The 11236-nt window shown below is 46.1% G+C and overlaps 1 long non-coding RNA gene across 1 annotated transcript; it reads left to right on the top strand.

Annotated features, from left to right (window-relative positions):
- Positions 1-354: 354 nt before the first annotated feature.
- LOC116872086 lies at positions 355-9905 on the top strand. The gene is made up of 3 exons (XR_004383588.1): positions 355-426; positions 2848-2970; positions 9803-9905. It is a non-coding gene; the product is annotated as an uncharacterized LOC116872086 (long non-coding RNA).
- Positions 9906-11236: the final 1331 nt, after the last annotated feature.

The following is an 11236-nucleotide window of genomic DNA, read 5'->3' as shown; positions in this document are numbered from 1 at the left end:
AGTGGAATTTTGTGAGTCCTCTAAATTGTGTTCAGAAGAAACTAAAAGTCTTTAATCACAATGTTCCACAAGTGTGCCAAAAACCTCTGTAACTTTTAAAACTTGTATCAAATTTTAGGTATTATAAACAAAGCCTTGAGCAAATTTCAGTGATTTCACACTAGAAAACGTTTACATTTATCCCTCAAAAGCGAGGGAGTTGTTGAATAAATTAGCTGATGGAACCTTAAATGGTGGCCAAGATTTAATTTAGAAATTCAGTAGTTTTTCTTTGACTTGTGGGAAGAATGTTTTGATGGAGCACCTATTTTTAATTGGGCAAATTTATATTTTGTGCTTGAACTGCAGGGAAGACGGAAGGGCTGACATTTTGCAGCATCTGCGATTGGCAAAATATTAAAAAGAATTACAAAGTAAAGTTATGTGGTGAGTTTTATCTTCTCATCATATTTGTTAAAGAAAGATATTTTAAATAGAGGTTAAAAGGATACTACTTGTGAAAATATTTGGGCTGAAATAGTTAGCCATTCCTATCTAAAGAAATTAGAAGTGAAAATATCCTTCAGTTGACAAAATTTGCTCAGAGCTTCCTAGGCATCTGCAGAGAAACTATATTCTTATTGAAACTATATTCTTATTAAAAATATTGTGATTTCAACAATAGCCAAACTATAGAAAGAGCCCAAATGTCCATTGACTGATGAATGGATAAAAAAGATGTGGTATGTGTGTATGTAGTGGAATATTATGCAGCCATAAAAAAGAATGAACTCTTGCCATTTGCAACAATATGGATGGAGCTAGAGTGTATTATGCTAAGTGAAAAATAAGAAAAAGAAAGAAAGAAAATACCATATAATCTCACTCATATGTGGAATTTAAGAAAGGAAACAGATGAATATAGAGAAAGGGGGGAAAGAAAAAAAGGAGAATGATATACAAACCACTGAGGGTTGCTGGAGGGGAGGTGGGTGGGGGTCGAGCTAGATGGCTGACGGGCATTAAGGAGGGCATTTGTGATGAGCACTGGGTGTTGTACGTAAGTGATGAATCACTGACTTCTACCCCAGAAACCAATATTACACTCTATGTTAACTAAAATTTAAATTAAAAAAAAATTGTGATCTACAGAGAAGAGTCTATAAAGCATATCAGCAATTCCCATCTTATTAATCCAAAAAAAATAACCTTAAAGATGATTATAGCAATTCTTTGAGAGGGGAAAAAGGAGACCATATATATATATATTTTTTATGAATAGATTTTTTAAAAAAATTAACATATAATGTATTATTTGCTCCAGGGATACAGGTCTGCGAATCGTCAGGCTTACACACTTCACAGCACTCAACATAGCACATACCTTCCCCAATGTCCATAACCCAACCACCCTATCCCTACCCCCCTACTGCCCAGCAACCCTCAGTTTGTTTTATGAGATTAAGAGTTTCTTATGGTTTGTCTCCCTCCCAATTCCATCTTGTTTCATTTTTTTCCTTCCCTACCTCGCAACTCCCCATTTTGCCTCTCAAATTCCTCATATCAGGGAGAGTATATGATAATTGTCTTTCTCTGATTGACTTACTTGGCTCAGCATAATATCCTCTAGTTCCATCCAGGTCATTGCAAATGGCAAGATTTCATTTCTTTTGATGGCTGCATAGTATTCCACTGTATATCTCTATACCATATCTTCTTTATCCATTCATCTGTTGATGGACATCTAGGTTCTTTCCATAGTTTGGCTATTGTGGACATTGCTGCTATAAACATTCAGGTGCACGTGCCCCTTCGGATCACTACATTTGTATCTTTAGGGTAAATACCCAGTAGTGCAGTCACTGGGTCATAGGGTAGCTCTATTTTCAACTTTTTGGGGAACTTCCATGCTGTTTTCCAGAGTGGTTGCACCAGCTTGTATTCCCACCAACAGTGTAAGAGGGTTCCCCTTTCTCTGCATCCTCGCCAGCATCTCTCATTTCCTGACTTGTTAACTTTAGCCATTCTGACTGGTGTAAGGTGGTATCTCATTGTGGTTTTGATTTGTATTTCCCTGATGCCGAGTGATATGGAGCACTTTTTCATGTGTCTGTTGGCCATCTGGATGTCTTCTTTGCAGAAATGTCTGTTCATGTTCTCTGCCCATTTCTTGATTGGATTATTTGTTCTTTGGGTGTTGAGTTTGATGAGTTCTTTATAGATTTTGGATACTAGCCCTTTATCTGATACGTCGTTTGCAAATATCTTCTCCCATTCTGTCAGTTGTCTTTTGGTTTTATCGACTGTTTCCTTTGCTGTGCAAAAGCTTTTGATCTTGATGAAGTCCCAATATTTCATTTTTGCCCTTGCTTCCCTTGCCTTTGGCAATGTTTCTAGGAAGAATTTGCTGCGGCTGAGGTCGAAGAGGTTGCTGCCTGTGTAGGAGACCATATTTAAAAAAAAACCCCACATATTCTTTAGAAAAGTACCAGTAACATGATATTAGAAACAGATGTGCCTAAGAAATTGATTAAAGTATGTACCAAAATTCTTCTTTTTGTTACTTTAATGCTCAGATAATAAATACCGTTAAGTTGCTAACAATTTAATGTATATTAAATAACAATTTAATGTTTCTTAAAAATAAATTTTCAACATGAGAATAGCTTTATATTGGCTGAAAAATTGCAAAGATGGTACAGAGAGCTTCCATGTACCTCCTTGCCCAGCTCCCCCCCCATACTGACATCATACACTTGTGTGGTACATCTGTTATCATTAATGAACCAATATTGGTGCATTCGTATTAACTGAAGTCCCTGCTTCATTCACATTTCCTTCATTTTGGCCTTCTTTTTTCTTTTCCAGGATCTCCTCCAGGCTGTCGCATTAAATTTAGTTGTGAAGTCTCCTTAGGCTCTTCTTGGCAGTGACAGCTTTTCAGCCTTCTTGTTTTCAACGACCTTGACAGTTTGGGGGATTACTGGTCAGGTACGCCTCTACTGGACTTTGCTGTTTTTCTCAAGCTTAGACCAGGGCTATGAGTTTTGGGGAGGAAGACCAGAGGTCAAGTGCCTTTCTCATCATACTTATCAGCATACACTGCTCATGTTGGCCTTGATCCCGTCAGCTGTCTCCACGGTATGCTTCTCTTCTCGCCGTTTCTCCACCATGCCTTCTGGGGGGAAGCCACTAGGTATAACCCCCACTTAAGGCTAGGGGCCTTGTGCCCTTCTTCCCTGAGCACAGAGCATCTGCATAAGTTATTTGGAATTCTTTCACACCAGCGGTTTGTCTTGTCTCCCACATTTATTTATTCATTCAAGCATTGATTTATAGCAGTATGGCCCCATGGATATGTATTTTATACTTTGGGTTATAATCTGATACTTTTTTATTTTGTTGCTTAAACTGTCCCAGCTCTGCCCTTTTGGAGCTCTTTCAGTTGGCTCCTGTGTCTTTTTTACATAACCCTCATTGTGAGTTTTTTGTTTTGTTTTGTTTTGTTTTTAATATTTTATTTATTTATTTGACAGAGAGAGACAGAGAGATCACAAGTAGGCAGAGCAGCATGTAGAGAGAGAGAGGGAGAAGCAGGCTCCCTACTGAGCAGAGAGCCCGATGTGGGGCTCGATCCCAGGACCCTGAGATCATAACCTGAGCTGAAGACAGAGGCTTAAACCACTGAGCCACCCAGGCACCCCTCATTGTGAGGTTTTTGTGGGAGCGTTCGGACAGGAGCATTTTAGACACTTCGGCAATTATAGTTCATATGTTGATTTCTTTGTTTTTGAGGAAGGGAAATTAGGTGTAAAAATCTCTAGCCTGAGATTTAGTTCCTATCCTTGAAGGATGGCTGGAGACCAGTCCTTCAGGCTGGCTCCCTCCCCAAGGCCCTGGGCCCATGGCCTGGGATGCCTGTCAGCAAGAGTTCTGGGACTAAACGGACGGAAGCACAGCTCCAGACCTGGGCTATTTTCCTCCCCTCCCCAGGGCATGGGGAGCTTTGGAGGAGAACTTCGAGGAAGGCCAAGCCTAAGCCAAGGAATGGGTCACCAGGCATGCCCTTCCCAGAAACAAGGCAGTATGGGTGACCTCTGGGGCCTGCCCCCAGATCCCAGCTCCCATGATCACTTGCTTCAGAATCTTGGGCAAGCCTCTTAACCTTTGTGAGCTTTGGATTCCTGACCCGTAAAATGCCTCCCTCGTGGGGTCCGTGCGAGAGTTAAGGGGAATAATGTGTGTGAAGGGTGTAGCACCCTGACGAGGAAGGTAGGCAGCCCATCAATGATAGCTTGCTGCTACTGTGTTTTGCAATGACTAACAAACTATTTCCAAGGGGTACCTCGGTTTTGAAAATAAATGGTGCAGTTATGAAGGCAGGTGGGTTTGCAGTTTGCAAAACCCTCAACCTCAGCCAAACTAGGCTGGGGACGGCGATGGTGCCCAGAAATGTGACCAAATAACTTGCTGTGAATACACACCATGACCCTGTCCTAGGTCTATGGGAGGAGGAGCTCCTTAAAGAACAGTTGAACGGGGGTGATTGCTGAGGGGGGCCCGGGGCCACTTCCCCTCCTAGGCCATCCCTGGGAAGACATGGATGGGAGGGCATGCCAGCACCGCCCTTCTCCATCATGGGATTCCCCAGCTCTCGCCTCTCCTCTGGTCCCCGATGGGAGGGAAGCGGCCACCTCACTGGCTACAGCTGGGCCTCAGAGAGAGGCTTCTCGGGGATGGGGGTGGATGGCAGCTGCTTCTTGGCTGTGCTGGAATGCTGTGAACCTGGAGGAGCCGTAGCTACTGGTACCCAGCCCTGCAGGGTCTGTATATGCCCCTCCCCATGCACACCCATGCTTCTGGGCACATACATGCTTCTGGGCACACACATCCACATGCTGTCACTCTCCCTGCCTGTGCTTCCATGCACTCACACTAACCACAGGAGGTAGGAGGAAGAAAGACCCCAACAGACATGCACATCCTAATTGCAGAATCTGTGACTATGTTACCTTTCATGGCCAAAGGAGACTTTGCAAATGTGATGAAGGATTTTGAGACGGGGAGAGTCGCCGGCATTTTGCAGGTGGACCCAGTATAATCACAGGCCTCTTTATAAAGGAAAGAAGGAGGCAGGAGAGAGATTTGGTGTTGACTCTGAAGATAGGAGACGAGGCCCCAAGCCCAGGAGTGCAGGCAGCCTCTGGGAGCTGGAAAAGACTGGGAAACAGATTCTCTTCTGGCCTCCAGAAGGACATAGCCCTACTGACCTGTTTTGGACTTCTCACTTCCAGAACTGTAAAATAATAAATTTGTTGCTGGTTGAAGCCCCTATGGTTTAAACACCATTAAAAGTCTTCAGGCACGTTGTGTATTTGGCATCAAGATCAAGAAACAGAATGTTGCCAGCACCCCCGAAACAGTAATCATTCATATATTACCTTCTTGGTTTCTGCTTCATTCAGAAAATACTGCAGGCCACTTTTGGGATTTTTCTTGAACTTATTTACTTAACATTTTTCTTGATTCACATCTTTACTTAACTGAATCTATTTGAAAAGAAACTTTCTATCACTTTGTTGAAAATTAAAAACTATTATTAAGAGCCATTATTTATGGGAGCCTGGATTGGCTTAGTCGGTTAAGCATCTATCTTCAGCTCAGGTCATGATCCCAGGGTCTTGCTTTGGGCCCTCTGCTCAGTGGGGAGCCTGTGCCCCTCATGCCTGCTTGTGCACTCTCTCTCCCCACCTCTCTCAAATGAATACATAAAATATTTAAAAAGCCATTATTGATGGCCTGTATTCTATTTGAAGGCAAGTATAAAGATAACTGTTACTTAAATTTTAGGCAGACCCTCCTCCTTGCTACCTACTCTGCACCTGACAATTGTTTTCTTTATTAAAAGGGGGGAATTAGCAGGAGGATTTGAGAGGTGTTAAGGACTGACTCGCACCAGACCCAGGCTTTCACTTGTATCTAATCATGAGGCTTGGGACATAAATGAAAAAGAACATTAGATAATGCCACTTAATACGAAATCAGCCTCCCCTTGGCCCCCACCCTGCATTTATGTCCCAGGTCACCAGCATGTACCCCACACCTCATGAAGGATCCAGGTGGAGGGGGGCACTGAGGTGTGACTCCTCTCAGAATGGCCTGCCCCTCACTAGCTGCGGAAGCTCAGATGGGTGACTTAGCCTCTCTGAGCCAATAGTTTCTTCACTGGCAAAGGACAAAGATAGTCATTATTTGTGGTAGCCGTGTTCTTGAAAGCAGCTGGGAACACTGAACCAGCAAAAACTGAACCCTTATTCTAGGGAAAATACAGCGTTAGTTTTCTGCAAGCCTCTGGTTGCATTTTCATCAGTTGATCAATGCGTAGCCTTGTTTTATGTGGGTTACTGTTTAGACACCTTATTTAATAGAAACTATGGATTCATTAACAAAAGGACGCTCATCTGATATGCCGATTTTCTCTGGAAGGCACACGGTAGCCTTTTTGCACCTAGAACACTTGACAGAACTTCAACACTAAATTTGGGGCCAACTTAGATAGTGAAATCCCCAACAAAAAACACAAAAATGTGAAAAGTGTGGCTCTAAATAGACCGCAGAAAGGCCACTTGTTTGCAGTGTGAGATGATAAGGCAGAGTGTCACCTTGTTGAACTTCATCTGGGAACGTGGGAATAGGGGCACTCAAGTTTTGCCACATTGCGCATGTCTATAAACGATCCTGAAAGACAAGGAGTATTGATTGGGGGGTTCAAGACATTTCATTGAGCAGGCGAATAAGTAAATATGGAATCAGTGAAAATTGGGACTGAGCTCTTTGGGTTGACCCAAGGGTTAACAAAGTAAGAGAAAGAGGCCCTACTATGAGGCTTACCACACAGTAGATCCTCAGTGCATGGTCGTTGTCACGCTCTTTTTCCATTATTCCCTGGCTCTGTGACTTCAGCACATCAGACTCTGGGACAGTGAGGTGCTTTCAGAACAGGTGCTGTGAGGCTGAGTGACAGGAGGGAGGCGGAAGGATACAGCACTGAGCTGACGCTCAGAACTATTGCCGAATCTGAGTTGAATTTCCTGCAGCACCTGTAGTTCGGTTCTGAGGGGCCATGGCTATCCCCCTCCTGAGACGAGGACAGCTGAGCATATGCGGGAAGGCGGGACAGGCTGGACCACCAGCGTGAGGGCATCTCTCCCCTCACCTAGTGCCGGCCCTGGCACCTACCTCGAAGGATTTTCTGTAAAGGCACGTTGGACCTGGATGCTGGAGGAAAGCAAAGCATAGGCATGGGATTTTATGTTTAGGGTAGAAGGGAGCCATGGAGTTCTGTGGAGCAGGGCTGTGATCAGGATGGAGAGGGCGTTTAGAAGGCAGCTCTGGCACTAATTAGTATGGAGGAGGCGCCTAGAAACAAGGCTGGGGGGAGCCTGCCTGATGGGTGGTGAAGGCCAAGGGAAGGGAGCTGCCACCGAGTCCGGGGTCTTTCGGAGCCCCTTACTGCTTCCTATGCTGTGGCTGCGGTTCACTCCAGGAACCCCCTGACACGGGTATAGTGAGAGCTGTGGGCCCTGCCCCTCTCCCTAGGGCTTCATCTGCCGAAGCCGCCACGCATGCAGGGCTCCCCAGTGCTCGGCAACCTTTCCTCCGCTCGCTGAATTTTTCATTAAGAAAAATGGTCACCGAAGAGCAGCGGCCGGGTAAAGTTTCACCAGCACTGCATGGGAGATGAAGGAGCCAGACCCAAAAGGGTGCTCAAGTGTGACGCAGCTTCCCTCTTCGGTCTCCTGCACACACGCACGAGCGTGTAACAGCCCCGAGGACTCAGGCAAGTGCACACCTACATCAACACTGTCCTAGTAGTGCATAACACACACAAGGATGACGTGTGCCACAGCCACGGGCTGGCAAAGGACGCGTTATAACGTGAGGCTTGGGAGTCGGGCAGTGGCTTGAATCCACACTCCAAAACTTCCCAGGCAAGTAATTTAACCTTCCCGTGCCTCAGTGTTCTCATCTGTAAAATGGGGGATACTTAATAGAACCTCCCTCAGATGTCTGTTGGGAGGGTTTAATGCGATCACCGACGCATAGTGCTTAGCAAGGGGCCTGGCACGCCATCTGCGCTCCATCAGTGTTCGCTTCGTGAACATTCTTAAGGAGAAGCTCACTAAAATGGAGGCAGGAGGTCAGGCAGGCGGAGCTCGCAAGTCCTACCACTCATAGCTGATTGAAAATCCAACAGCCAGGGAGCATGCAGGTGGATGCTATTTTACTACCCCAGCGGGAGGGAGAAAGGCTTTCTTTGCCTCCCCAGAGCCCTGCCAAAGAAAGACTGTCTCCGCTCAGCCAATGAGAAGCCACTATACTTCAACTCCCAGTCTACTCCAATGGGCTTTTTGTTTACAACCTTTCAACCCCGCCACTGCCTCTATAAAAGGGTGTTCCTCCGCGTTGGTCTGTAGCTGTACCTGTACTATTGCCGCGGTTAACTATTTCCGATTGCAGTTCTCTGCTATGCCCGAATAAACCCATTGTCTTCTGGTAAATTGGCAGTTTGGTTTTTAAGGTTAGCAGCCATTATCATTTCTTGGGTTTGGTGATATGGACACACACCCCATAGACCAGCTCCTAAACTTCTGACTTCCCCTATTTCACCACCTCTATGTGGGGTAGGGCTTAAGGTGAGGGCCTTAGGTTTATTCAAGCAGCTTTTGACCACTTACTTTAAAATTGTGCACAGTGAACCGACTCTCACTTGGGGAATGGTATATCTAACACTTTAGGGGCTGACCCAAAAACTTTAATTAGAAAATCCTAATGGGGCACCTGGGTGGCTGGGTCATTAAACGTTTGCATTTGGCTCAGGTCATGATCCCAGGGTTCTGGCATTGAGTCCCACGTTGGGCTCCTTGCTCAGCGGGAAGCCTGCTTCTCCCTCTCCCACTGCTTGTGTTCCCTCTTGCTATTTCTCTCTGTCAAATAAATAAATAAAATCTTAAAAAAAAAAAATCCTAATGGATAGGCACCAGGGTGGCTTAGTTGATTAAGCCTGGGACTCTTGATTTTGGCTTGTCATGATCTCAGGATCCTAAGATCGAGCCCCAGGTGGGCTCAGCAGGGAGTCTGCTTGAGATTCTCTTTGCCCCTCCCTCTGCTAACACACTCTCTCTCAAATAAATAAATCTTAAGGAAAAAAAAAAAACAGAAGAAGAAAATCCTAATGGAGAGGAGGAAGAAAAAGGGGTAAGAGAGGAAGGGGAAGTGTGGAGGGTGACCCATTTCAGATTTTGGCCCTTTCTGAGGCCAGCTGCATCTCCTTGGGCCCCTCCTAAAGCACATTCATAGCCTTCCAGCAGATTCCCCTTTTGATTAAATAGCTTTGGTTGGATTCTCTTACTTATGCTGCCAAGACTAGTTCAGAGCCCAGTAAATGAGACGTGGCCCTCCCTTCCTAGAGCTCAGCCAAGTGCAGGGATAGGCAGGTGAACAGTCCATAACCGTCCCCTTTGAGAAGTGGAGGGAAAAGTGTTTCTCCAAGGAAATGGTCTCTGAGGTGAAGAAGGGAGGAGGAGACAGTAGCCCCAGCAGGGGGTCATCAGACACCTCCAGGAGAGTCTGGCATATTCTATGCACCGACATCCATATGTGTACTTTTATACCTGTCATAAACATTAACCATCTCTGCTGCTGAAGAGTTTCATAGTCCCCATGCATTTCCCCACACATGGTCGAAGTGGGGACAGTGTTATTCCTCCCTTCCCAAGGGCAGAGATAAGTCTCAGATGGGCCTACCTTTTCCTTCCAGCAGACTCCAGGAAGTACTCAGAACCTAGAACCCGAGGCTGAGGCGTCAGGGAAACATCCATCAAGAGGACGGGAGGCAGAAGCACCTGTGTCCTCCACGGAGGCATTGAGAACCAAAGAAACCAGGTTCTGGGGCAGTGGGAAACCTTCTGGAGTTGGGGGTGCTGATGGGAGACTTGGGGATGGGCAGAGGGGGAGCTGACAGCCAGTGCCAAGCATAGGGCAGAGCTGGGCCTGCAGGACACGTGAGGGAGAGGCTTTGGGCTTTTGGCCTTGCTGGGCGCTGAGGGCGTCTGGTTGAATACAGTGCTCTTGGGGGTGCTCGGAAGGCACTGGATGCCAGGGGGAGCTTTGATGGCCTGCTGCGTTTACCTAGCGACACACCCCAGTCCCCTGTGCCTGGCCCTAACTTAAAAATATTTACATCGACATTTTGGGGAGAGAGAGAGATGGAGACAAAGAGGGAGAAGGCGCGTGCCGGGCACCACACCAGATACACAGCACCATCTCATTTCATGCTTTCAACCAGTCTGTGAGGCAAATTTCTTATTCTTTTTCAGATGAGGAAAGAAAGACTCAAAGAGATGATGCCTCAGGCCCCAGGTCACACAGGTAGCAAGCAGCCACAGAGCCAACCTTGTTACGAAAGAACCACTCCTGCCCAGTGTTCGTCTAGCTAGCAGACCTATGGTCTGACACTCAGCCCGTGCTGCGGGAGGGAGCAGTGTGCCTGCAGGCAGGCAGGAGAGAGGTCAGGGAGCTTGTCAAATCCATCTTCTGGCAAGAGCCCCGTTCCCCACCTCCCTTCCTGGCTCTCCTGGCACTTACTCACTCTTGGTTTACATATACTCCTAACAAAGGGCCCCTGTGGAAAGATCGCTGGTCCAGCAGTAATCATTAGCATCTCTCTGTGTCTCTTCCCTTATCTGGAAAATCGAGATGAAAGAAGAAGTGCTTCAGGAATGAGGGTTTTCTTCCAGTCAGAAAATCTTAAAGTCGTGGTGCCCTTCCTAGAATGCTGTGACATTTGGACCTACGTTGTTCTATGGTCCAAGAGCACATTTATGGAAGAAAATGTAACTACCTATCATGTCTTTGGCATAGTGTATCTTTAAAAAAAAACCTACATGTAGAACTTAAAATCGAGAAAATGCTTCCCTTATTTATTTTGAGACTTTATGGGAAAGTCTCACTCTGTGGTGTTTCAGGCAAGACACCCAGGTCCAGCTCATCCACAGTTGGAGAAGCCCTGGGCTGCGGATGGGAGACTGGCATTCCAGCCCCTGCCTGGCCATCACCTTGAGGTTTGCCTTTGGACCAGTCAGTCACCTGCTCTGGGCTTCTGTTCTCCGTGGATGCAGAGAGGGCATGAGGGTGGATCAGAGATCATCTGGGGGCCTTTTTAGTGCCAGCCTTCAAGGATGGACTTGATTCCTGC

Source organism: Lontra canadensis, unplaced genomic scaffold, assembly GCF_010015895.1.
Source record: "Lontra canadensis isolate GAN:19392208 unplaced genomic scaffold, GSC_riverotter_1.0 scaffold28, whole genome shotgun sequence".
In the NCBI taxonomy this organism is placed as follows: domain Eukaryota; kingdom Metazoa; phylum Chordata; class Mammalia; order Carnivora; family Mustelidae; genus Lontra; species Lontra canadensis.
This window is presented reverse-complemented; position numbering and strand designations above follow the sequence as displayed.